At 42.9% G+C, this 25,469-nt stretch overlaps 20 non-coding genes and 4 pseudogenes across 20 annotated transcripts; all 24 read left to right on the forward strand.

The window, feature by feature from the left end:
• The first annotated feature begins 235 nt into the window (after positions 1-235).
• On the forward strand, positions 236-399 carry LOC135028042 (U1 spliceosomal RNA). Its single transcript, XR_010224408.1, has one exon. It is a non-coding gene; the product is annotated as a U1 spliceosomal RNA (small nuclear RNA).
• Positions 400-551: 152 nt separating this feature from the next.
• LOC135027994 (U1 spliceosomal RNA) lies at positions 552-705 on the forward strand (annotated as a pseudogene).
• A 680-nt stretch (positions 706-1,385) lies between these two features.
• On the forward strand, positions 1,386-1,549 carry LOC135028032 (U1 spliceosomal RNA). The gene has a single exon (XR_010224398.1). It is a non-coding gene; the product is annotated as a U1 spliceosomal RNA (small nuclear RNA).
• Positions 1,550-1,701: 152 nt separating this feature from the next.
• Positions 1,702-1,837, forward strand: LOC135027975 (U1 spliceosomal RNA; annotated as a pseudogene).
• Positions 1,838-2,535: 698 nt separating this feature from the next.
• On the forward strand, positions 2,536-2,699 carry LOC135028016 (U1 spliceosomal RNA). Its single transcript, XR_010224382.1, has one exon. It is a non-coding gene; the product is annotated as a U1 spliceosomal RNA (small nuclear RNA).
• Positions 2,700-2,851: 152 nt separating this feature from the next.
• Positions 2,852-3,014, forward strand: LOC135027972 (U1 spliceosomal RNA). Its single transcript, XR_010224351.1, has one exon. It is a non-coding gene; the product is annotated as a U1 spliceosomal RNA (small nuclear RNA).
• Positions 3,015-3,685: 671 nt separating this feature from the next.
• Positions 3,686-3,849, forward strand: LOC135028017 (U1 spliceosomal RNA). The gene has a single exon (XR_010224383.1). It is a non-coding gene; the product is annotated as a U1 spliceosomal RNA (small nuclear RNA).
• A 152-nt stretch (positions 3,850-4,001) lies between these two features.
• Positions 4,002-4,164, forward strand: LOC135027979 (U1 spliceosomal RNA). The gene has a single exon (XR_010224355.1). It is a non-coding gene; the product is annotated as a U1 spliceosomal RNA (small nuclear RNA).
• A 671-nt stretch (positions 4,165-4,835) lies between these two features.
• LOC135028018 (U1 spliceosomal RNA) lies at positions 4,836-4,999 on the forward strand. The gene has a single exon (XR_010224384.1). It is a non-coding gene; the product is annotated as a U1 spliceosomal RNA (small nuclear RNA).
• Positions 5,000-5,151: 152 nt separating this feature from the next.
• On the forward strand, positions 5,152-5,314 carry LOC135027967 (U1 spliceosomal RNA). Its single transcript, XR_010224346.1, has one exon. It is a non-coding gene; the product is annotated as a U1 spliceosomal RNA (small nuclear RNA).
• A 671-nt stretch (positions 5,315-5,985) lies between these two features.
• LOC135028043 (U1 spliceosomal RNA) lies at positions 5,986-6,149 on the forward strand. The gene has a single exon (XR_010224409.1). It is a non-coding gene; the product is annotated as a U1 spliceosomal RNA (small nuclear RNA).
• A 152-nt stretch (positions 6,150-6,301) lies between these two features.
• Positions 6,302-6,455, forward strand: LOC135027995 (U1 spliceosomal RNA; annotated as a pseudogene).
• A 680-nt stretch (positions 6,456-7,135) lies between these two features.
• On the forward strand, positions 7,136-7,299 carry LOC135028033 (U1 spliceosomal RNA). Its single transcript, XR_010224399.1, has one exon. It is a non-coding gene; the product is annotated as a U1 spliceosomal RNA (small nuclear RNA).
• A 152-nt stretch (positions 7,300-7,451) lies between these two features.
• Positions 7,452-7,587, forward strand: LOC135027976 (U1 spliceosomal RNA; annotated as a pseudogene).
• Positions 7,588-8,285: 698 nt separating this feature from the next.
• LOC135028019 (U1 spliceosomal RNA) lies at positions 8,286-8,449 on the forward strand. Its single transcript, XR_010224385.1, has one exon. It is a non-coding gene; the product is annotated as a U1 spliceosomal RNA (small nuclear RNA).
• A 152-nt stretch (positions 8,450-8,601) lies between these two features.
• LOC135027989 (U1 spliceosomal RNA) lies at positions 8,602-8,764 on the forward strand. The gene has a single exon (XR_010224364.1). It is a non-coding gene; the product is annotated as a U1 spliceosomal RNA (small nuclear RNA).
• Positions 8,765-9,410: 646 nt separating this feature from the next.
• LOC135028031 (U1 spliceosomal RNA) lies at positions 9,411-9,574 on the forward strand. Its single transcript, XR_010224397.1, has one exon. It is a non-coding gene; the product is annotated as a U1 spliceosomal RNA (small nuclear RNA).
• A 152-nt stretch (positions 9,575-9,726) lies between these two features.
• On the forward strand, positions 9,727-9,889 carry LOC135027992 (U1 spliceosomal RNA). The gene has a single exon (XR_010224367.1). It is a non-coding gene; the product is annotated as a U1 spliceosomal RNA (small nuclear RNA).
• A 671-nt stretch (positions 9,890-10,560) lies between these two features.
• On the forward strand, positions 10,561-10,724 carry LOC135028020 (U1 spliceosomal RNA). The gene has a single exon (XR_010224386.1). It is a non-coding gene; the product is annotated as a U1 spliceosomal RNA (small nuclear RNA).
• A 152-nt stretch (positions 10,725-10,876) lies between these two features.
• On the forward strand, positions 10,877-11,039 carry LOC135027965 (U1 spliceosomal RNA). The gene has a single exon (XR_010224344.1). It is a non-coding gene; the product is annotated as a U1 spliceosomal RNA (small nuclear RNA).
• A 671-nt stretch (positions 11,040-11,710) lies between these two features.
• Positions 11,711-11,874, forward strand: LOC135027956 (U1 spliceosomal RNA). The gene has a single exon (XR_010224335.1). It is a non-coding gene; the product is annotated as a U1 spliceosomal RNA (small nuclear RNA).
• A 152-nt stretch (positions 11,875-12,026) lies between these two features.
• Positions 12,027-12,189, forward strand: LOC135027983 (U1 spliceosomal RNA). The gene has a single exon (XR_010224359.1). It is a non-coding gene; the product is annotated as a U1 spliceosomal RNA (small nuclear RNA).
• A 675-nt stretch (positions 12,190-12,864) lies between these two features.
• LOC135028010 (U1 spliceosomal RNA) lies at positions 12,865-13,028 on the forward strand. Its single transcript, XR_010224376.1, has one exon. It is a non-coding gene; the product is annotated as a U1 spliceosomal RNA (small nuclear RNA).
• Positions 13,029-13,180: 152 nt separating this feature from the next.
• Positions 13,181-13,343, forward strand: LOC135027984 (U1 spliceosomal RNA). Its single transcript, XR_010224360.1, has one exon. It is a non-coding gene; the product is annotated as a U1 spliceosomal RNA (small nuclear RNA).
• Positions 13,344-25,469: the final 12,126 nt, after the last annotated feature.

The following is a 25,469-nucleotide window of genomic DNA, read 5'->3' on the forward strand; positions in this document are numbered from 1 at the left end:
ATCTGCTGCAGGCCTTCCCCCAGGAATGCTTGCACTAGTTGTTGCATTTGGTTTGTTGTTTGGGGGTGCTTCAGTATTAGGCAGCCTTCTGCCCTCCCATGTTCATCTGAAAATATGTGTTCTCCCTGCAGTTGTTGTCCCCAGATGAGAGTTCCCTTGTGCTGCCTCAGTTGAATCGCCTTTACTTGACAGAGATGTGCCTGAGCAGCGGCCCTCCCCAGCCCTATCCCAAATCATACTTATTTTGCATAGGAGATATCATGGTCATGAAGATTGTTCTCCCAGGGTGAGGTTCATTCATTGCATTCTGGGTATGATGACCCCTGTGATTTCCCCAAATGTGGGAAACTCGACTGCATTATTTGTGGTAGTGGGGGACTGTGTTTGTGCTTTCCTCTGGTCAGCTCTGGTAAAAGTCAGATTTCTTTGTCTCAGATCTTCCTCTAGCCTTGTTCTTCTTTCGAGAGTTCCCTTGTGCTGCCTCAGTTGGATCTCCTTCACTTGACAGGGGGGTGCCCGAGCAGCGACCCTCCCCAGCTCTAGCCCAACTCCTACTTACCTGCCAGGTGAGATACTATGATCATGTAGGTGCTTCTCCCAGGGCAAGGCTCACCCATTGCACTCTGGGTGTGCTGCTTCTTTGATTTCCCCAAATGTGGGAAACTTAACTGCATAATTTGTGTTTCCCATGGTCGGCTCTCATATAATTCAGATCTCTTTGTCTCAGGTCTCTCTTCAGCCTAGTTTGCTGTCTGTTTCCACTTCTCTTTTCTTGAGCCGCTCCCTTCTATGCCCTTGCGCACTATCCTGACTTCTCCCATCTGCTTACTTTGTGCCTTCCAACGCACAATGCGAACTACAGGTAGTGCTGCAGGGCCCACACCCTTTTACTTGCCTTACAGAGCAGCTCTGGAGCTGTTACAGTGCCCAGCTGCTGCAAGAAATCAGCTTGAATGCTTCAGGGGCTGGGGCATAGCCAACATGAGCCCCACACCGAAGGAGGGTGGAGGTGTTTAATGCGAACTAGGGGTCATCCAAGCGCCGCAAAAGGCCGCCATGCCCTGCACGCCCCTTTTCTCTTTTCATATGCAGATGAGGGTTGAAGCCAACTTTGACCCACTGCTTGGATGACATCACCATATGCAAATCCATCTGCTGCAGGCCTACCCCCAGGAATGCTTGTACTAGTAGTTGCATTTGGTTTATTGTTTGGGGCTGCTTCAGTATTAGGCAGCCTTCTGCCCTTCCATGTTCATCTGAAAATATGTGTTCTCCCTGCAGTTGTTGTCCCCAGATGAGAGTTCCCTTGTGCTGCCTCAGTTGAATCTCCTTTACTTGACAGAGATGTGCCTGAGCAGCGGCCCTCCCCAGCCCTATCCCAAATCATACCTATTTTGCATAGGAGATACCATGGTCATGAAGATTGTTCTCCCAGGGTGAGGTTCATTCATTGCATTCTGGGTATGCTGACCCCTGTGATTTCCCCAAATGTGGGAAACTCGACTGCATTATTTGTGGTAGAGGGGGACTGTGTTTGTGCTTTCCTCTGGTCAGCTCTGGTAAAAGTCAGATTTCTTTGTCTCAGATCTTCCTCTAGCCTTGTTCCTCTTTCGAGAGTTCCCTTGTGCTGCCTCAGTTGGATCTCCTTCACTTGACAGGGGGGTGCCCGAGCAGCGACCCTCCCCAGCTCTAGCCCAACTCCTACTTACCTGCCAGGTGAGATACTATGATCATGAAGGTGCTTCTCCCAGGGCAAGGCTCACCCATTGCACTCTGGGTGTGCTGCTCCTGCAATTTCCCCAAATGTGGGACACTTGACTGCATAATTTGTGTTTCCCCTTGTCGGCTCTCGTATAATTCAGATCTCTTTGTCTCAGGTCTCTCTCCAGCCTAGTTTGCTGTCTGTTTCCACTTCTCTTTTCTTGAGCCGCTCCCTTCTATGCCCTTGCGCACTATCCTGACTTCTCCCGTCTGCTTACTTTGTGCCTTACAATGCACAATGCAAACTACAGGTAGTGCTGCAGGGCCCACACCCTTTTACTTGCCTTACAGAGCAGCTCTGGAGCTGTTACAGTGCCCAGCTGCTGCAAGAAATCAGCTTGAATGCTTCAGGGGCTGGGGCATAGCCAACATGAGCCCCACACCGAAGGAGGGTGAAGGTGTTTAATGCGAACTAGGGGTCATCCAAGCGCCGCAAAAGGCTGCCATGCCCTGCACGCCCCTTTTCTCTTTTCATATGCAGACGAGGGTTGAAGCCAACTTTGACCCACTGCTTGGATGGCATTACCATATGCAAATCAATCTGCTGCAGGCCTTCCCCCAGGAATGCTTGCACTAGTTGTTGCATTTGGTTTGTTGTTTGGGGGTGCTTCAGTATTAGGCAGCCTTCTGCCCTCCCATGTTCATCTGAAAATATGTGTTCTCCCTGCAGTTGTTGTCCCCAGATGAGAGTTCCCTTGTGCTGCCTCAGTTGAATCTCCTTTACTTGACAGAGATGTGCCTGAGCAGCGGCCCTCCCCAGCCCTATCTCAAATCATACTTATTTTGCATAGGAGATACCATGGTCATGAAGATTGTTCTCCCAGGGTGAGGTTCATTCATTGCATTCTGGGTATGCTGACCCCTGTGATTTCCCCAAATGTGGGAAACTCGACTGCATTATTTGTGGTAGTGGGGGACTGTGTTTGTGCTTTCCTCTGGTCAGCTCTGGTAAAAGTCAGATTTCTTTGTCTCAGATCTTCCTCTAGCCTTGTTCTTCTTTCGAGAGTTCCCTTGTGCTGCTTCAGTTGGATCTCCTTCACTTGACAGGGGGGTGCCCGAGCAGCGACCCCCCCCAGCTCTAGCCCAACTCCTACTTACCTGCCAGGTGAGATACTATGATCAGGAAGGTGCTTCTCCCAGGGCAAGGCTCACCCATTGCACTCTGGGTGTGCTGCTCCTGCGATTTCCCCAAATGTGGGACACTTGACTGCATAATTTGTGTTTCCTCTGGTCGGCTCTCGTATAATTCAGATCTCTTTGTCTCAGGTCTCTCTCCAGCCTAGTTTGCTGTCTGTTTCCACTTCTCTTTTCTTGAGCCGCTCCCTTCTATGCCCTTGCGCACTATCCTGACTTCTCCCGTCTGCTTACTTTGTGCCTTCCAACGCACAATGCGAACTACAGGTAGTGCTGCAGGGCCCACACTCTTTTACTTGCCTTACAGAGCAGCTCTGGAGCTGTTACAGTGCCCAGCTGCTGCAAGAAATCAGCTTGAATGCTTCAGGGGCTGGGGCATAGCCAACATGAGCCCCACACCGAAGGAGGGTGGAGGTGTTTAATGCGAACTAGGGGTCATCCAAGCGCCGCAAAAGGCCGCCATGCCCTGCACGCCCCTTTTCTCTTTTCATATGCAGACGAGGGTTGAAGCCAACTTTGACCCACTGCTTGGATGACATCACCATATGCAAATCCATCTGCTGCAGGCCTTCCCCCAGGAATGCTTGCACTAGTTGTTGCATTTGGTTTGTTGTTTGGGGGTGCTTCAGTATTAGGCAGCCTTCTGCCCTCCCATGTTCATCTGAAAATATGTGTTCTCCCTGCAGTTGTTGTCCCCAGATGAGAGTTCCCTTGTGCTGCCTCAGTTGAATCTCCTTTACTTGACAGAGATGTGCCTGAGCAGCGGCCCTCCCCAGCCCTATCCCAAATCATACTTATTTTGCATAGGAGATACCATGGTCATGAAGATTGTTCTCCCAGGGTGAGGTTCATTCATTGCATTCTGGGTATGCTGACCCCTGTGATTTCCCCAAATGTGGGAAACTCGACTGCATTATTTGTGGTAGTGGGGGACTGTGTTTGTGCTTTCCTCTGGTCAGCTCTGGTAAAAGTCAGATTTCTTTGTCTCAGATCTTCCTCTAGCCTTGTTCTTCTTTCGAGAGTTCCCTTGTGCTGCCTCAGTTGGATCTCCTTCACTTGACAGGGGGGTGCCCGAGCAGCGACCCTCCCCAGCTCTAGCCCAACTCCTACTTACCTGCCAGGTGAGATACTATGATCAGGAAGGTGCTTCTCCCAGGGCAAGGCTCACCCATTGCACTCTGGGTGTGCTGCTCCTGCGATTTCCCCAAATGTGGGACACTTGATTGCATAATTTGTGTTTCCTCTGGTCGGCTCTCGTATAATTCAGATCTCTTTGTCTCAGGTCTCTCTCCAGCCTAGTTTGCTGTCTGTTTCCACTTCTCTTTTCTTGAGCTGCTCCCTTCTATGCCCTTGCGCACTATCCTGACTTCTCCCGTCTGCTTACTTTGTGCCTTCCAACGCACAATGCGAACTACAGGTAGTGCTGCAGGGCCCACACCCTTTTAGTTGCCTTACAGAGCAGCTCTGGAGCTGTTACAGTGCCCAGCTGCTGCAAGAAATCAGCAGGAATGCTTCAGGGGCTGGGGCATTGCCAACATGAGCCCCACACCGAAGGAGGGTGGGGGTGTTTAATGCGAACTAAGGGTCATCCAAGCGCCGCAAAAGGCCGCCATGCCCTGCATACCCCTTTTCTCTTTTCATATGCAGATGAGGGTTCCAGCCAACTTTGGCCCACTGCTTGGATGACATCACTGTATGCAAATCCGTCTTCTGCAGACCTTCCCCCAGGAATGCTTGTACTAGTTGTTGCATTTGGTTTGTTGTTTGGGGGTGCTTCAGTATTAGGCAGCCTTCTGCCCTCCCATGTTCATTTGAAAATATGTGTTCTCCCTGCAGTTGTTGTCCCCAGATGAGAGTTCCCTTGTGCTGCCTCAGTTGAATCTCCTTTACTTGACAGATATATGCCTGAGCAGCGGCCCTCCCCAGCCCTATCCCAAATCATACTTATTTTGCATAGGAGATACCATGGTCATGAAGATTGTTCTCCCAGGGTGAGGTTCATTCATTGCATTCTGGGTATGCTGACCCCTGTGATTTCCCCAAATGTGGGAAACTCGACTGCATTATTTGTGGTAGTGGGGGACTGTGTTTGTGCTTTCCTCTGGTCAGCTCTGGTAAAAGTCAGATTTCTTTGTCTCAGATCTTCCTCTAGCCTTGTTCTTCTTTCGAGAGTTCCCTTGTGCTGCCTCAGTTGGATCTCCTTCACTTGACAGGGGGGTGCCCGAGCAGCGACCCTCCCCAGCTCTAGCCCAACTCCTACTTACCTGCCAGGTGAGATACTATGATCAGGAAGGTGCTTCTCCCAGGGCAAGGCTCACCCATTGCACTCTGGGTGTGCTGCTCCTGCGATTTCCCCAAATGTGGGACACTTGACTGCATAATTTGTGTTTTCTCTGGTCGGCTCTCGTATAATTCAGATCTCTTTGTCTCAGGTCTCTCTCCAGCCTAGTTTGCTGTCTGTTTCCACTTCTTTTTTCTTGAGCCGTTCCCTTCTATGCCCTTGCGCACTATCCTGACTTCTCCCGTCTGCTTACTTTGTGCCTTCCAACGCACAATGCGAACTACAGGTAGTGCTGCAGGGCCCACACCCTTTTACTTGCCTTACAGAGCAGCTCTGGAGCTGTTACAGTGCCCAGCTGCTGCAAGAAATCAGCTTGAATGCTTCAGGTGCTGGGGCATAGCCAACATGAGCCCCACACCGAAGGAGGGTGGAGGTGTTTAATGCGAATTAGAAGTCATCCAAGCGCCGCAAAAGGCCGCCATGCCCTGCACATCCCTTTTTTCTTTTCATATGCAGACGAGGGTTGAAGCCAACTTTGACCCACTGCTTGGATGACATCACCATATGCAAATCCATCTGCTGCAGGCCTTCCCCCAGGAATGCTTGCACTAGTTGTTGCATTTGGTTTGTTGTTTGGGGGTGCTTCAGTATTAGGCAGCCTTCTGCCCTCCCATGTTCATCTGAAAATATGTGTTCTCCCTGCAGTTGTTGTCCCCAGATGAGAGTTCCCTTGTGCTGCCTCAGTTGAATCGCCTTTACTTGACAGAGATGTGCCTGAGCAGCGGCCCTCCCCAGCCCTATCCCAAATCATACTTATTTTGCATAGGAGATATCATGGTCATGAAGATTGTTCTCCCAGGGTGAGGTTCATTCATTGCATTCTGGGTATGATGACCCCTGTGATTTCCCCAAATGTGGGAAACTCGACTGCATTATTTGTGGTAGTGGGGGACTGTGTTTGTGCTTTCCTCTGGTCAGCTCTGGTAAAAGTCAGATTTCTTTGTCTCAGATCTTCCTCTAGCCTTGTTCTTCTTTCGAGAGTTCCCTTGTGCTGCCTCAGTTGGATCTCCTTCACTTGACAGGGGGGTGCCCGAGCAGCGACCCTCCCCAGCTCTAGCCCAACTCCTACTTACCTGCCAGGTGAGATACTATGATCATGTAGGTGCTTCTCCCAGGGCAAGGCTCACCCATTGCACTCTGGGTGTGCTGCTTCTTTGATTTCCCCAAATGTGGGAAACTTAACTGCATAATTTGTGTTTCCCATGGTCGGCTCTCATATAATTCAGATCTCTTTGTCTCAGGTCTCTCTTCAGCCTAGTTTGCTGTCTGTTTCCACTTCTCTTTTCTTGAGCCGCTCCCTTCTATGCCCTTGCGCACTATCCTGACTTCTCCCATCTGCTTACTTTGTGCCTTCCAACGCACAATGCGAACTACAGGTAGTGCTGCAGGGCCCACACCCTTTTACTTGCCTTACAGAGCAGCTCTGGAGCTGTTACAGTGCCCAGCTGCTGCAAGAAATCAGCTTGAATGCTTCAGGGGCTGGGGCATAGCCAACATGAGCCCCACACCGAAGGAGGGTGGAGGTGTTTAATGCGAACTAGGGGTCATCCAAGCGCCGCAAAAGGCCGCCATGCCCTGCACGCCCCTTTTCTCTTTTCATATGCAGATGAGGGTTGAAGCCAACTTTGACCCACTGCTTGGATGACATCACCATATGCAAATCCATCTGCTGCAGGCCTACCCCCAGGAATGCTTGTACTAGTAGTTGCATTTGGTTTATTGTTTGGGGCTGCTTCAGTATTAGGCAGCCTTCTGCCCTTCCATGTTCATCTGAAAATATGTGTTCTCCCTGCAGTTGTTGTCCCCAGATGAGAGTTCCCTTGTGCTGCCTCAGTTGAATCTCCTTTACTTGACAGAGATGTGCCTGAGCAGCGGCCCTCCCCAGCCCTATCCCAAATCATACCTATTTTGCATAGGAGATACCATGGTCATGAAGATTGTTCTCCCAGGGTGAGGTTCATTCATTGCATTCTGGGTATGCTGACCCCTGTGATTTCCCCAAATGTGGGAAACTCGACTGCATTATTTGTGGTAGAGGGGGACTGTGTTTGTGCTTTCCTCTGGTCAGCTCTGGTAAAAGTCAGATTTCTTTGTCTCAGATCTTCCTCTAGCCTTGTTCCTCTTTCGAGAGTTCCCTTGTGCTGCCTCAGTTGGATCTCCTTCACTTGACAGGGGGGTGCCCGAGCAGCGACCCTCCCCAGCTCTAGCCCAACTCCTACTTACCTGCCAGGTGAGATACTATGATCATGAAGGTGCTTCTCCCAGGGCAAGGCTCACCCATTGCACTCTGGGTGTGCTGCTCCTGCAATTTCCCCAAATGTGGGACACTTGACTGCATAATTTGTGTTTCCCCTTGTCGGCTCTCGTATAATTCAGATCTCTTTGTCTCAGGTCTCTCTCCAGCCTAGTTTGCTGTCTGTTTCCACTTCTCTTTTCTTGAGCCGCTCCCTTCTATGCCCTTGCGCACTATCCTGACTTCTCCCGTCTGCTTACTTTGTGCCTTACAATGCACAATGCAAACTACAGGTAGTGCTGCAGGGCCCACACCCTTTTACTTGCCTTACAGAGCAGCTCTGGAGCTGTTACAGTGCCCAGCTGCTGCAAGAAATCAGCTTGAATGCTTCAGGGGCTGGGGCATAGCCAACATGAGCCCCACACCGAAGGAGGGCGGAGGTGTTTAATGCGAACTAAGGGTCATCCAAGCGCCGCAAAAGGCCGCCATGCCCTGCACACCCCTTTTCTCTTTTCATATGCAGACGAGGGTAGAAGCCAACTTTGACCCACTGCTTGGATGGCATTACCATATGCAAATCAATCTGCTGCAGGCCTTCCCCCAGGAATGCTTGCACTAGTTGTTGCATTTGGTTTGTTGTTTGGGGGTGCTTCAGTATTAGGCAGCCTTCTGCCCTCCCATGTTCATCTGAAAATATGTGTTCTCCCTGCAGTTGTTGTCCCCAGATGAGAGTTCCCTTGTGCTGCCTCAGTTGAATCTCCTTTACTTGACAGAGATGTGCCTGAGCAGCGGCCCTCCCCAGCCCTATCCCAAATCATACTTATTTTGCATAGGAGATACCATGGTCATGAAGATTGTTCTCCCAGGGTGAGGTTCATTCATTGCATTCTGGGTATGCTGACCCCTGTGATTTCCCCAAATGTGGGAAACTCGACTGCATTATTTGTGGTAGTGGGGGACTGTGTTTGTGCTTTCCTCTGGTCAGCTCTGGTAAAAGTCAGATTTCTTTGTCTCAGATCTTCCTCTAGCCTTGTTCTTCTTTCGAGAGTTCCCTTGTGCTGCCTCAGTTGGATCTCCTTCACTTGACAGGGGGGTGCACGAGCAGCGACCCTCCCCAGCTCTAGCCCAACTCCTATTTACCTGCCAGGTGAGATACTATGATCAGGAAGGTGCTTCTCCCAGGGCAAGGCTCACCCATTGCACTCTGGGTGTGCTGCTCCTGCGATTTCCCCAAATGTGGGACACTTGACTGCATAATTTGTGTTTCCTCTGGTCGGCTCTCATATAATTCAGATCTCTTTGTCTCAGGTCTTTCTCCAGCCTAGTTTGCTGTCTGTTTCCACTTCTCTTTTCTTGAGCCGCTCCCTTCTATGCAGTTGCGCACTATCCTGACCTCTCCCGTCTGCTTACTTTGTGCCTTCCAACGCACAATGCATACTACAGGTAGTGCTGCAGGGCCCACACCCTTTTACATGCTTTACAGAGCAACTCTGGAGCTGTTACAGTGCCCAGCTGCTGCAAGAAATCATCTTGAATGCTTCAGGGGCTGGGGCATAGCCAACATGAGCCCCACACCGAAGGAGGGGTCATCCAAGCGCCACAAAAGGACACCATGCCCTGCACATCCCTTTTTTCTTTTCATATGCAGACGAGGGTTGAAGCCAACTTTGACCCACTGCTTGGATGACATCACCATATGCAAATCCATCTGCTGCAGGCCTTCCCCCAGGAATGCTTGCACTAGTTGTTGCATTTGGTTTGTTGTTTGGGGGTGCTTCAGTATTAGGCAGCCTTCTGCCCTCCCATGTTCATCTGAAAATATGTGTTCTCCCTGCAGTTGTTGTCCCCAGATGAGAGTTCCCTTGTGCTGCCTCAGTTGAATCTTCTTTACTTGACAGAGATGTGCCTGAGCAGCGGCCCTCCCCAGCCCTATCCCAAATCATACTTATTTTGCATAGGAGATACCATGGTCATGAAGATTGTTCTCCCAGGGTGAGGTTCATTCATTGCATTCTGGGTATGCTGACCCCTGTGATTTCCCCAAATGTGGGAAACTCGACTGCATTATTTGTGGTAGTGGGGGACTGTGTTTGTGCTTTCTTCTGGTCAACTCTGGTAAAAATCAGATTTCTTTGTCTCAGATCTTCCTCTAGCCTTGTTCCTCTTTCGAGAGTTCCCTTGTGCTGCCTCAGTTGGATCTCCTTCACTTGACAGGGGGGTACCCGAGCAGCGACCCTCCCCAGCTCTAGCCCAACTCCTACTTACCTGCCAGGTGAGATACTATGATCATGTAGGTGCTTCTCCCAGGGCAAGGCTCACCCATTGCACTCTGGGTGTGCTGCCCCTGTGATTTCCCCAAATGTGGGAAACTTGACTGCATAATTTGTGTTTACCCTGGTCGTCTCTCGTATAATTCAGATCTCTTTGTCTCAGGTCTCTCTCCAGCCTAGTTTGCTGTCTGTTTCCACTTCTCTTTTCTTGAGCCGCTCCCTTCTATGCCCTTGCGCACTATCCTGACTTCTCCCGTCTGCTTACTTTGTGCCTTCCAACACACAATGCAAACTACAGGTAGTGCTGCAGGGCCCACACCCTTTTACTTGCCTCACAGAGCAGCTCTGGAGCTGTTACAGTACCCAGCTGCTGCAAGAAATCAGCTTGAATGCTTCAGGGGCTGGGGCATTGCCAACATGAGCCCCACACCGAAGGAGGGTGGAGGTGTTTAATGCGAACTAAGGGTCACCCAAGCGCCGCAAAAGGCCGCCATGCCCTGCACGCCCCTTTTCTCTTTTCATATGCAGACGAGGGTTGAAGCCAACTTTGACCCACTGCTTGGATGGCATTACCATATGCAAATCAATCTGCTGCAGGCCTTCCCCCAGGAATGCTTGCACTAGTTGTTGCATTTGGTTTGTTGTTTGGGGGTGCTTCGGTATTAGGCAGCCTTCTGCCCTCCCATGTTCATCTGAAAATATGTGTTCTCCCTGCAGTTGTTGTCCCCAGATGAGAGTTCCCTTGTGCTGCCTCAGTTGAATCTCCTTTACTTGACAGAGATGTGCCTGAGCAGCGGCCCTCCCCAGCCCTATCCCAAATCATACTTATTTTGCATAGGAGATACCATGGTCATGAAGATTGTTCTCCCAGGGTGAGGTTCATTCATTGCATTCTGGGTATGCTGACCCCTGTGATTTCCCCAAATGTGGGAAACTCGACTGCATTATTTGTGGTAGTGGGGGACTGTGTTTGTGCTTTCCTCTGCTCAGCTCTGGTAAAAGTCAGATTTCTTTGTCTCAGATCTTCCTCAAGCCTTGTTCTTCTTTCGAGAGTTCCCTTGTGCTGCCTCAGTTGGATCTCCTTCACTTGACAGGGGGGTGCCCGAGCAGCGACCCTCCCCAGCTCTAGCCCAACTCCTACTTACCTGCCAGGTGAGATACTATGATCAGGAAGGTGCTTCTCCCAGGGCAAGGCTCACCCATTGCACTCTGGGTGTGCTGCTCCTGCGATTTCCCCAAATGTGGGAAACTTGACTGCATAATTTGTGTTTCCTCTGGTCGGCTCTCGTATAATTCAGATCTCTTTGTCTCAGGTCTTTCTCCAGCCTAGTTTGCTGTCTGTTTCCACTTCTCTTTTCTTGAGCCGCTCCCTTCTATGCCCTTGCGCACTATCCTGACCTCTCCCGTCTGCTTACTTTGTGCCTTCCAACGCACAATGCATACTACAGGTAGTGCTGCAGGGCCCACACCCTTTTACATGCTTTACAGAACAGCTCTGGAGCTGTTACAGTGCCCAGCTGCTGCAAGAAATCATCTTGAATGCTTCAGGGGCTGGGGCATAGCCAACATGAGCCCCACACCGAAGGAGGGTGGAGATGTTTAATGCGAATTAAGGGTCATCCAAGCGCCACAAAAGGACGCCATGCCCTGCACATCCCTTTTTTCTTTTCATATGCAGACGAGGGTTGAAGCCAACTTTGACCCACTGCTTGGATGACATCACCATATGCAAATCCATCTGCTGCAGGCCTTCCCCCAGGAATGCTTACACTAGTTGTTGCATTTGGTTTGTTGTTTGGGGGTGCTTCAGTATTAGGCAGCCTTCTGCCCTCCCATGTTCATCTGAAAATATGTGTTCTCCCTGCAGTTGTTGTCCCCAGATGAGAGTTCCCTTGTGCTGTCTCAGTTGAATCTCCTTTACTTGACAGAGATGTGCCTGGGCAGCGGCCCTCCCCAGCCCTATCCCAAATCATACTTATTTTGCATAGGAGATACCATGGTCATGAAGATTGTTCTCCCAGGGTGAGGTTCATTCATTGCATTCTGGGTATGCTGACCCCTGTGATTTCCCCAAATGTGGGAAACTCGACAGCATTATTTGTGGTAGTGGGGGACTGTGTTTGTGCTTTCTTCTGGTCAGCTCTGGTAAAAGTCAGATTTCTTTGTCTCAGATCTTCCTCTAGCCTTGTTCCTCTTTCAAGAGTTCCCTTGTGCTGCCTCAGTTGGATCTCCTTCACTTGACAGGGGGGTGCCCGAGCAGCGACCCTCCCCAGCTCTAGCCCAACTCCTACTTACCTGCCAGGTGAGATACTATGATCATGAAGGTGCTTCTCCCAGGGCAAGGCTCACCCATTGCACTCTGGGTGTGCTACACCTGCAATTTCCCCAAATGTGGGACACTTGACTGCATAATTTGTGTTTCCCCTGGTCGGCTCTCGTATAATTCAGATCTCTTTGTCTCAGGTCTCTCTCCAGCCTAGTTTGCTGTCTGTTTCCCCTTCTCTTTTCTTGAGCCGCTCCCTTCTATGCCCTTGTGCACTATCCTGACTTCTCCCGTCTGCTTACTTTGTGCCTTCCAATGCACAATGCAAACTACAGGTAGTGCTGCAGGGCCCACACCCTTTTTTACTTGCCTTACAGAGCAGCTCTGGAGCTGTTACAGTGCCCAGCTGCTGCAAGAAATCAGCTTGAATGCTTCAGGGGCTGGGGCATAGCCAACATGAGCCCCACACCGAAGGAGGGTGGAGGTGTTTAATGCGAACTAGGGGTCATCCAAGCGCCGCAAAAGGCCGCCATGCCCTGCACGCCCCTTTTCTCTTTTTTGATATGCAGACGAGGGTTGAAGCCAACTTTGACCCACTGCTTGGATGGCATTACCATATGCAAATCAATCTGCTGCAGGCCTTCCCCCAGGAATGCTTGCACTAGTTGTTGCATTTGGTTTGTTGTTTGGGGGTGCTTCAGTATTAGGCAGCCTTCTGTCCTCCCATGTTCATCTGAAAATATGTGTTCTCCCTGCAGTTGTTGTCCCCAGATGAGAGTTCCCTTGTGCTGCCTCAGTTGAATCTCCTTTACTTGACAGAGATGTGCCTGAGCAGCGGCCCTCCCCAGCCCTATCCCAAATCATACTTATTTTGCATAGGAGATACCATGGTCATGAAGATTGTTCTCCCAGGGTGAGGTTCATTCATTGCATTCTGGGTATGCTGACCCCTGTGATTTCCCCAAATGTGGGAAACTCAACTGCATTATTTGTGGTAGTGGGGGACTGTGTTTGTGCTTTCCTCTGGTCAGCTCTGGTAAAAGTCAGATTTCTTTGTCTCAGATCTTCCTCTAGCCTTGTTCTTCTTTCGAGAGTTCCCTTGTGCTGCCTCAGTTGGATCTCCTTCACTTGACAGGGGGGTGCACGAGCAGCGACCCTCCCCAGCTCTAGCCCAACTCCTATTTACCTGCCAGGTGAGATACTATGATCAGGAAGGTGCTTCTCCCAGGGCAAGGCTCACCCATTGCACTTTGGGTGTGCTGCTCCTGCGATTTCCCCAAATGTGGGACACTTGACTGCATAATTTGTGTTTCCTCTGGTCGGCTCTCATATAATTCAGATCTCTTTGTCTCAGGTCTTTCTCCAGCCTAGTTTGCTGTCTGTTTCCACTTCTCTTTTCTTGAGCCGCTCCCTTCTATGCCCTTGAATGTTCTTCGTTGATTGATGGAAGAAACATCTTACAAAAACTCTCCAGATTATTGACTTTTTAAAGTTTTTCTAGGAAACGTTCTAGATGAATGCTTATTAGCGTTTGTCAGAATGTACGTTTGCAAAGTGTCTCTGTGGCGCAATCAGTTAGCGTGTTCGGTTATTATCCAAAAGGTTGGTGGTTCAATCCCACCCAGGGACGTAATTTACCTTGTTATCAGATTTTGGTGATCTTTAAGTAGACAAGTCAAAATTTCAAACCCCCTCTTGTGGTGTAGGGTACCTGGCCTTCTCTGATGTAATCAGAGTTAGATTTGATTAAGTGATTTTATAAAAAAAACAGCTAGGAAGCACAATTTAGCAGTGGGTTGCAGAGAAAAAGAAATATGCTGGCAAAAAAATCCAATTGAGTGATTAAACAGCTCTTCATTTTCTGGCTTTATTTTTATGCTAACAAATTTGTTCTCTGAAAAGTGTCCACAAAGCCAAGTATCTGATTAACACCTTTGTAGGGATGGTTTTTCACCTATTACTAAATTAAACTTGCTTCATTGGAAAGGCAGCAAGATGCATCGTCATTTCAATATCTACTGAAATAATACAGGTTGACACCAGGAAACATTAACGCCACTGCATCCTTGCTGCTTTCTCATGTGGAAGTCTGTTTAATGTGAAAACAAGGTGATATCTAATTAGCACACAGGTAAGGAATTAAGAAAATCTTTATTTAAGGGTGAAGATGTTTCTCACAAAATCGTTGCCCCAATGCATCATTGAAATTCAAGCTGGAAAGATGATTTTAATATATCACTTGTACATTTTGTATTGCTCTTCTGGTGACAATGTAGTTTGTTTTTGTCAATTACCATTTTAATAATAGGGTAAAGAAAATTAAGTGGATTTTTGAAAGAAAACAATACTGTCAATATACTATTAAAACAAATTAAAATGGTAAAAGTTATTGTACTTTAAGTAAAAATAAAAGAGCAAAAATATCAATCCCAGTTTTGGATTACTTTAATTAACAAAAAAAAATGCATATAGCAAAGGATAGTTTCAATCTGCCTACCTCTGGGTTATGAGCCCAGCATGCTTCCATTGCAGTACTCTGCTGCACATGTAAGTGCAAGAGATCCTGGAGCACTCACTCATCATGGGAAAGTACCAATGTGTTTCTTCGTTGGTTGATGGAAGAAACATCTTACAAAAACTCTCCAGATTATTGACTTTTTAAAGTTTTTCTAGGAAACGTTCTAGATGAATGCTTATTAGCCTTTGTCAGTATGTACTTTTGCAAAGTGTCTCTGTGGCGCAATTGGTTAGTGTGTAAGGCTATTAACCAAAAGGTTGGTGGTTCAATCCCACCCAGGAATGTAATTGACCTTGTGATCAGATTTTGGTGATATTTAAGTAGACAAGTCAAAATTTCAAACCCCCTTTTATTGTGTAGGGTACCTGGCCTTCTCTGATGTAATCAGAGTTAGATTTGATTCAGTGATTTTATTAAAAACAGCTAGGAAGCACAATTTAGCAGTGGGTTGCAGATAAAAAAAATATGCTGGCAAAAAAATACAATTGAGTGATTAAACAGCTCTTCATTTTCTGGCTTTATTTTTATGCTAACAAATTTGTTCTCTGAAAAGTGTCCACAAAGCCAAGTCTCTGATTAACACCTTTGTAGGGATGGTTTTTCACCTATTACTAAATTAAACTTGCTTCATTGGAAAGGCAGCAAGATGTATCCTCATTTCAATGTCTACTGAAATAATACAGGTTGACACCAGGAAACATTAACGCCACTGCATCCTTGCTGCTTTCTCATGTGGAAGTCTGTTTAATGTGAAAACAAGGTGATATCTAATTAGCACACAGGTAAGGAATTAAGAAAATCTTTATTTAAGGGTGAAGATGTTTCTCACAAAATCGTTGCCCCAATGCATCATTGAAATTCAAACTGGAAAGATGATTTTAATATATCACTTGTACATTTTGTATTGCTCTTCTGGTGACAATGTAGTTTGTTTTTGTCAATTACAATTTTAATAATAGGGTAAAGAAAATTAAGTGGATTTTTGAAAGAAAACAATACTGTCAATATACTATCAAAACAAATTAAAATGGTAAAAGTTATTGTACTTTAAGTAAAAATAAAAGAGACAAAATATCAATCCCAGTTTTGGATTACTTTAATTAACAAAAAAAAATGCATATAGCAAAGGATAGTTTCAATCTGCCTACCTCTGGGTTATGGGCCCAGCATGCTTCCATTGCAGTACTCTGCTGCACATGTAAGTGCAAGAGATCCTGAAGCACTCACTCATCATGGGAAAGTACCAATGTGTTTCTTCATTGGTTGATGGAAGAAACATCTTACAAAAACTCTCCAGATTATTGACTTTTTAAAGTTTTTCTAGGAAACGTTCTAGATGAATGCTTATTAGCCTTTGTCAGTATGGTCTTTTGCAAAGTGTCTCTGTGGCGCAATTGGTTAGTGTGTAAGGCTATTAACCAAAAGGTTGGTGGTTCAATCCCACCCAGGGACGTAATTGACCTTGTGATCAGATTTTGGTGATATTTAAGTAGACATGTCAAAATTTCAAACCCCATCTTATTGTGTAGGGTACCTGGCCTTCTCTGATGTTATCAGAGTTAGATTTGATTCAGTGATTTTATAAAAAACAGCTAGGAAGCACAATTTAGCAGTGGGTTGCAGAGAAAAAAAATATGCTGGCAAAAAAATCCAATTGAGTGATTAAACAGCTCTTCATTTTCTGGTTTATTTTTATGCTAACAAATTTGTTCTCTGAAAAGTGTCCACAAAGCCAAGTCTCTGATTAACACCGTTGTAGGGATGGTTTTTCACCTATTACTAAATTAAACTTGCTTCATTGGAAAGGCAGCAAGATGCATCCTCATTTCAATGTCTACTGAAATAATACAGGTTGACACCAGGAAACATTAACGCCACTGCATCCTTGCTGCTTTCTCATGTGGAAGTCTGTTTAATGTGAAAACAAGGTGATATCTAATTAGCACACAGGTAAGGAATTAAGAAAATCTTTATTTAAGGGTGAAGATGTTTCTCACAAAATCGTTGCCCCAATGCATCATTGAAATTCAAGCTGGAAAGATGATTTTAATATATCACTTGTACATTTTGTATTGCTCTTCTGGTGACAATGTAGTTTGTTTTTGTCAATTACCATTTTAATAATAGGGTAAAGAAAATGAAGTGGATTTTTGAAAGAAAACAATACTGTCAATATACTATTAAAACAAATTAAAATGGTAAAAGTTATTGTACTTTAAGTAAAAATAAAAGAGCCAAAATATCAATCCCAGTTTTGGATTACTTTAATTAACAAAAAAATGCATATAGCAAACGATAGTTTCAATCTGCCTATCTCTGGGTTATGGGCCCAGCATGCTTCCATTGCAGTACTCTGCTGCACATGTAAGTGCAAGAGATCCTGAAGCACTCACTCATCATGGGAAAGTACCAATGTGTTTCTTCATTGGTTGATGGAAGAAACATCTTACAAAAACTCTCCAGATTATTGACTTTTTAAAGTTTTTCTAGGAAACGTTCTAGATGAATGCTTATTAGCCTTTGTCAGTATGGTCTTTTGCAAAGTGTCTCTGTGGCGCAATTGGTTAGTGTGTAAGGCTATTAACCAAAAGGTTGGTGGTTCAATCCCACCCAGGGACGTAATTGACCTTGTGATCAGATTTTGGTGGTATTTAAGTAGACATGTCAAAATTTCAAACCCCATCTTATTGTGTAGGGTACCTGGCCTTCTCTGATGTTATCAGAGTTAGATTTGATTCAGTGATTTTATAAAAAACAGCTAGGAAGCACAATTTAGCAGTGGGTTGCAGAGAAAAAAAATATGCTGGCAAAAAAATCCAATTGAGTGATTAAACAGCTCTTCATTTTCTGGTTTATTTTTATGCTAACAAATTTGTTCTCTGAAAAGTGTCCACAAAGCCAAGTCTCTGATTAACACCGTTGTAGGGATGGTTTTTCACCTATTACTAAATTAAACTTGCTTCATTGGAAAGGCAGCAAGATGCATCCTCATTTCAATGTCTACTGAAATAATACAGGTTGACACCAGGAAACATTAACGCCACTGCATCCTTGCTGCTTTCTCATGTGGAAGTCTGTTTAATGTGAAAACAAGGTGATATCTAATTAGCACACAGGTAAGGAATTAAGAAAATCTTTATTTAAGGGTGAAGATGTTTCTCACAAAATCGTTGCCCCAATGCATCATTGAAATTCAAGCTGGAAAGATGATTTTAATATATCACTTGTACATTTTGTATTGCTCTTCTGGTGACAATGTAGTTTGTTTTTGTCAATTACCATTTTAATAATAGGGTAAAGAAAATGAAGTGGATTTTTGAAAGAAAACAATACTGTCAATATACTATTAAAACAAATTAAAATGGTAAAAGTTATTGTACTTTAAGTAAAAATAAAAGAGCAAAAATATCAATCCCAGTTTTGGATTACTTTAATTAACAAAAAAAATGCATATAGCAAACGATAGTTTCAATCTGCCTATCTCTGGGTTATGGGCCCAGCATGCTTCCATTGCAGTACTCTGCTGCACATGTAAGTGCAAGAGATCCTGAAGTACTCACTCATCATGGGAAAGTACCAATGTGTTTCTTCATTGGTTGATGGAAGAAACATCTTACAAAAACTCTCCAGATTATTGACTTTTTAAAGTTTTTCTAGGAAACGTTCTTGATGAATGCTTATTAGCCTTTGTCAGTATGAACTTTTTGCAAAGTGTCTCTGTGGTGCAATTGGTTAGTGTGTAAGGCTATTAACCAAAAGGTTGGTGGTTCAATCCCACCCAGGAACGTAATTGACCTTGTGATCAGATTTTGGTGATATTTAAGTAGACAAGTCAAAATTTCAAACTCCCTTTTATTGTGTAGGGTACCTGGCCTTCTCTGATGTAATCAGAGTTAGATTTGATTCATTGATTTTATAAAAACAGCTAGGAAGCACAATTTAGCAGTGGTTTGCAGAGAAAAAAAATATGCTGGCAAAAAAATCCAATTGAGTGATTAAACAGCTCTTCATTTTCTGGTTTATTTTTATGCTAACAAATTTGTTCTCTGAAAAGTGTCCACAAAGCCAAGTCTCTGATTAACACCTTTGTAGGGATGGTTTTTCACCTATTACTAAATTAAACTTGCTTCATTGTAAAGGCAGCAAGATGCATCCTCATTTCAATGTCTACTGAAATAATACAAGTTGACACCAGGAAACATTAACGCCACTGCATCCTTGCTGCTTTCTCATGTGGAAGTCTGTTTAATGCGAAAACAAGGTGATATCTAATTAGCACACAGGTAAGGAATTAAGAAAATCTTTATTTAAGGGTGAAGATGTTTCTCACAAAATCGTTGCCCCAATGCATCATTGAAATTCAAGCTGGAAAGATGATTTTAATATATCACTTGTACATTTTGTATTGCTCTTCTGGTGACAATGTAGTTTGTTTTTGTCAATTACCATTTTAATAATAGGGTAAAGAAAATTAAGTGGATTTTTGAAAGAAAACAATACTGTCAATATACTATTAAAACAAATTAAAATGGTAAAAGTTATTGTACTTTAAGTAAAAATAAAAGAGCCAAAATATCAATCCCAGTTTTGGATTACTTTAATTAAAAAAAAAAAAGCATACAGCAGAGGATAGTTTCAATCTGCCTACCTCTGGGTTATGAGCCCAGCATGCTTCCATTGCTGTACTCTGCTGCACATGTAAGTGCAAGAGATCCTGAAGCACTCACTCATCATGGGAAAGTACCAATGTGTTTCTTCGTTGGTTGATGGAAGAAACATCTTACAAAAACTCTCCAGATTATTGACTTTTTAAAGTTTTTCTAGGAAACGTTTTAGATGAATGCTTATTAGCCTTTGTCAGTATGCACTTTCGCAAAGTGTCTCTGTGGCGCAATCAGTTAGTGTGTACGGCTATTAACTAAAAGGTTGGTGGTTCAATCCCACCCAGGGATGTAATTGATCTTGTTATCAGATTTTGGTGATCTTTAAGTAGACAAGTCAAAATTTCAAACTCCCTCTTATGGTGTAGGATACCTGGCCTTCTCTGATGTAATCAGAGTTAGATTTGATTCATTGATTTTATAAAAACAGCTAGGAAGCACAATTTAGCAGTGGTTTGCAGAGAAAAAAAATATGCTGGCAGAAAAATCCAATTGAGTGATTAAACAGCTCTTCATTTTCTGGCTTTATTTTTATGCTAACAAATTTGTTCTCTGAAAAGTGTCCACAAAGCCAAGTCTCTGATTAACACCTTTGTAAGGATGGTTTTTCACCTATTACTAAATTAAACTTGCTTCATTGGAAAGGCAGCAAGATGCATCCTCATTTCAATGTCTACTGAAATAATACAAGTTGACACCAGGAAACATTAACGCCACTGCATCCTTGCTGCTTTCTCATGTGGAAGTCTGTTTAATGCGAAAACAAGGTGATATCTAATTATCACACAGGTAAGGAATTAAGAAAATCTTTATTTAAGGGTGAAGATGTTTCTCACAAAATCGTTGCCCCAATGCATCATTGAAATTCAAGCAGGAAAGATGATTTTAATATATCACTTGTACATTTTGTATTGCTCTTCTGGTGACAATGTAGTTTGTTTTTGTCAATTACCATTTTAATAATAGGGTAAAGAAAATTAAGTGGATTTTTGAAAGAAAACAATACTGTCAATATACTATCAAAACAAATTAAAATGGTAAAAGTTATTGTACTTTAAGTAAAAATAAAAGAGCCAAAATATCAATCCCAGTTTTGGATTACTTTAATTAACAAAAAAAATGCATATAGCTAAGGATAGTTTCAATCTGCCTACCTCTGGGTTATGGGCCCAGCATGCTTCCATTGCAGTACTCTGCTGCACATGTAAGTGCAAAAGATCCTGAAGCACTCACTCATCATGGGAAAGTACCAATGTGTTTCTTCATTGGTTGATGGAAGAAACATCTTACAAAAACTCTCCAGATTATTGACTTTTTAAAGTTTTTCTAGGAAACGTTCTAGATGAATGCTTATTAGCCTTTGTCAGTATATACTTTTGTAAAGTGTCTCTGTGGCGCAATTGGTTAGTGTGTAAGGCTATTAACCAAAAGGTTGGTGGTTCAATCCCACCCAGGGACGTAATTGACCTTGTGATCAGATTTTGGTGATCTTTAAGTAGACAAGTCAAAATTTCAAACCCCCTCTTATTGTGTAGGGTACCTGGCCTTCTCTGATGTTATCAGAGTTAGATTTGATTCAGTGATTTTATAAAAAAACAGCTAGGAAGAACAATTTAGCAGTGGGTTGCAGAGAAAAAAAATATGCTGCCAAAAAAATCCAATTGAGTGATTAAACAGCTCTTCATTTTCTGGTTTATTTTTATGCTAACAAATTTGTTCTCTGAAAAGTGTCTACAAAGCCAAGTCTCTGATTAACACCTTTGTAGGGATGGTTTTTCACCTATTACTAAATTAAACTTGCTTCATTGGAAAGGCAGCAAGATGCATCCTCATTTCAATGTCTACTGAAATAATACAGGTTGACACCAGGAAACATTAACGCCACTGCATCCTTGCTGCTTTCTCATGTGGAAGTCTGTTTAATGTGAAAACAAGGTGATATCTAATTAGCACACAGGTAAGGAATTAAGAAAATCTTTATTTAAGGGTGAAGATGTTTCTCACAAAATCGTTGCCCCAATGCATCATTGAAATTCAAGCTGGAAAGATGATTTTAATATATCACTTGTACATTTTGTATTGCTCTTCTGGTGACAATGTAGTTTGTTTTTGTCAATTACCATTTTAATAATAGGGTAAAGAAAATTAAGTGGATTTTTGAAAGAAAACAATACTGTCAATATACTATTAAAACAAATTAAAATGGTAAAAGTTATTGTACTTTAAGTAAAAATAAAAGAGCCAAAATATCAATCCCAGTTTTGGATTACTTTAATTAACAAAAAAAATGCATATAGCAAAGGATAGTTTCAATCTGCCTATCTCTGGGTTATGGGCCCAGCATGCTTCCATTGCAGTACTCTGCTGCACATGTAAATGCAAGAGATCCTGAAGCACTCACTCATCATGGGAAAGTACCAATGTGTTTCTTCATTGGTTGATGGAAGAAACATCTTACAAAAACTCTCCAGATTATTGACTTTTTAAAGTTTTTCTAGGAAACGTTCTTGATGAATGCTTATTAGCCTTTGTCAGTATGTACTTTTTGCAAAGTGTCTCTGTGGTGCAATTGGTTAGTGTGTAAGGCTATTAACCAAAAAGTTTGTGGTTCAATCCCACCCAGGAACGTAATTGACCTTGTGATCAGATTTTGGTGATATTTAAGTAGACAAGTCAAAATTTCAAACCCCATCTTATTGTGTAGGGTACCTGGCCTTCTCTGATGTAATCAGAGTTAGATTTGATTCAGTGATTTTATAAAAAACAGCTAGGAAGCACAATTTAGCAGTGGGTTGCAGAGAAAAAAAATATGCTGGCAAAAAAAATCCAATTGAGTGATTAAACAGCTCTTCATTTTCTGGCTTTATTTTTATGCTAACAAATTTGTTCTCTGAAAAGTGTCCACAAAGCCAAGTCTCTGATTAACACCTTTGTAGGGATGGTTTTTCACCTATTACTAAATTAAACTTGCTTCATTGGAAAGGCAGCAAGATGCATCCTCATTTCAATGTCTACTGAAATAATACAAGTTGACACCAGGAAACATTAACGCCACTGCATCCTTGCTGCTTTCTCATGTGGAAGTCTGTTTAATGCGAAAACAAGGTGATATCTAATTAGCACACAGGTAAGGAATTAAGAAAATCTTTATTTAAGGGTGAAGATGTTTCTCACAAAATCGTTGCCCCAATGCATCATTGAAATCCAAGCTGGAAAGATGATTTTAATATATCACTTGTACATTTTGTATTGCTCTTCTGGTGACAATGTAGTTTGTTTTTGTCAATTACCATTTTAATAATAGGGTAAAGAAAATTAAGTGGATTTTTGAAAGAAAACAATACTGTCAATATACTATTAAACAAATTAAAATGGTAAAAGTTATTGTACTTTAAGTAAAAATAAAAGAGCCAAAATATCAATCCCAGTTTTGGATTACTTTAATTAAAAAAAAAAAGCATACAGCAGAGGATAGTTTCAATCTGCCTACCTCTGGGTTATGAGCCCAGCATGCTTCCATTGCTGTACTCTGCTGCACATGTAAGTGCAAGAGATCCTGAAGCACTCACTCATCATGGGAAAGTACCAATGTGTTTCTTCGTTGGTTGATGGAAGAAACATCTTACAAAAACTCTCCAGATTATTGACTTTTTAAAGTTTTTCTAGGAAACGTTTTAGATGAATGTTTATTAGCCTTTGTCAGTATGCACTTTCGCAAAGTGTCTCTGTGGCGCAATCAGTTAGTGTGTACGGCTATTAACTAAGAGGTTGGTGGTTCAATCCCACCCAGGGATGTAATTGATCTTGTTATCAGATTTTAGTGATCTTTAAGTAGACAAGTCAAAATTTCAAACCCCCTCTTATGGTGTAGGGTACCTGGCCTTCTCTAATGTAATCAGAGTTAGATTTGATTCATTGATTTTATAAAAACAGCTAGGAAGCACAATTTAGCAGTGGTTTGCAGAGAAAAAAAATATGCTGGCAGAAAAATCCAATTGAGTGATTAAACAGCTCTTCATTTTCTGGCTTTATTTTTATGCTAACAAATTTGTTCTCTGAAAAGTGTCCACAAAGCCAAGTCTCTGATTAACACCTTTGTAAGGATGGTTTTCACCTATTACTAAATTAAACTTGCTTCATTGGAAAGGCAGCAAGATGCATCCTCATTTCAATGTCTACTAAAATAATACAAGTTGACACCAGGAAACATTAACGCCACTGCATCCTTGCTGCTTTCTCATGTGGAAGTCTGTTTAATGCGAAAACAAGGTGATATCTAATTATCACACAGGTAAGGAATTAAGAAAATCTTTATTTAAGGGTGAAGATGTTTCTCACAAAATCGTTGCCCCAATGCATCATTGAAATTCAAGCTGGAAAGATGATTTTAATATATCACTTGTACATTTTGTATTGCTCTTCTGGTGACAATGTAGTTTGTTTTTGTCAATTACCATTTTAATAATAGGGTAAAGAAAATTAAGTGGATTTTTGAAAGAAAACAATACTGTCAATATACTATTAAAACAAATTAAAATGGTAAAAGTTATTGTACTTTAAGTAAAAATAAAAGCCAAAATATCAATCCCAGTTTTGGATTACTTTAATTAACAAAAAAAAAGCATATAGCAGAGGATAGTTTCTATCTGCCTACCTCTGGGTTATGGGCCCAGCATGCTTCCATTGCTGTACTCAGCTGCACATGTAAGTGCAAGAGATCCTGAAGCACTCACTCATCATGGGAAAGTACCAATGTGTTTCTTCGTTGGTTGATGGAAGAAACATCTTACAAAAACTCTCCAGATTATTGACTTTTTAAAGTTTTCTAGGAAACGTTTTAGATGAATGCTTATTAGCCCTTGTCAGTATATACTTTTGCAATGTGTCTCTGTGGCGCAATCAGTTAGTGTGTAGGGCTATTAACCAAAAGGTTGGTGGTTCAATCCCACCAAGGTACGTAATTGACCTTGTTATCAGATTTTGGTGATCTTTAAGCAGACAAGTCAAAATTTCAAACCCCCTGTTATGGTGTAGGGTACCTGGCCTTCTCTGATGTAATCAGAGTTAGATTTGATTCAGTGATTTTATAAAAAAACAGCTAGGAAGCACAATTTAGCAGTGGGTTGCAGAGAAAAAAAATATGCTGGCAAAAAAAATCCAATTGAGTGATTAAACAGCTCTTCATTTTCTGGCTTTATTTTTATGCTAACAAATTTGTTCTCTGAAAAGTGTCCACAAAGCCAAGTCTCTGATTAACACCTTTGTAGGGATGGTTTTTCACCTATTACTAAATTAAACTTGCTTCATTGGAAAGGCAGCAAGATGCATCCTCATTTCAATGTCTACTGAAATAATACAAGTTGACACCAAGAAACATTAACGCCACTGCATCCTTGCTGCTTTCTCATGTGGAAGTCTGTTTAATGCGAAAACAAGGTGATATCTAATTAGCACACAGGTAAGGAATTAAGAAAATCTTTATTTAAGGGTGAAGATGTTTCTCACAAAATCGTTGCCCCAATGCATCATTGAAATTCAAGCTGGAAAGATGATTTTAATATATCACTTGTACATTTTGTATTGCTCTTCTGGTGACAATGTAGTTTGTTTTTGTCAATTACCATTTTAATAATAGGGTAAAGAAAATGAAGTGGATTTTTGAAAGAAAACAATACTGTCAATATACTATTAAAACAAATTAAAATGGTAAAAGTTATTGTACTTTAAGTAAAAATAAAAGAGCCAAAATATCAATCCCAGTTTTGGATTACTTTAATTAACAAAAAAAAATGCATATAGCAGAGGATAGTTTCAATCTGCCTACCTCTGGGTTATGGGCCCAGCATGCTTCCATTGCTGTACTCTGCTGCACATGTAAGTGCAAGAGATCCTGAAGCACTCACTCATCATGGGAAAGTACCAATGTGTTTCTTCGTTGGTTGATAGAAGAAACATCTTACAAAAACTCTCCAGATTATTGACTTTTTTAAGTTTTTCTAGGAAACGTTTTAGATGAATGCTTATTAGCATTTGTCAGTATGTACTTTTGCAAAGTGTCTCTGTGGCGCAATCAGTTAGTGTGTACGGCTATTAACCAAAAGGTTGGTGGTTCAATCCCACCCAGGGACGTAATTGACCTTGTTATCAGATTTTGGTGATCTTTAAGTAGACAAGTCAAATTTCATACCCCCTGTTATTGTGTAGGGTACCTGGCCTTCTCAGATGTAATCAGAGTTATATTTGATTCAGTGATTTTATAAAAACATCTAGGAAGCACAATTTAGCAGT

The sequence above is a fragment of the Pseudophryne corroboree genome, unplaced genomic scaffold (assembly GCF_028390025.1).
Source record: "Pseudophryne corroboree isolate aPseCor3 unplaced genomic scaffold, aPseCor3.hap2 scaffold_472, whole genome shotgun sequence".
Lineage (NCBI taxonomy): Eukaryota > Metazoa > Chordata > Amphibia > Anura > Myobatrachidae > Pseudophryne > Pseudophryne corroboree.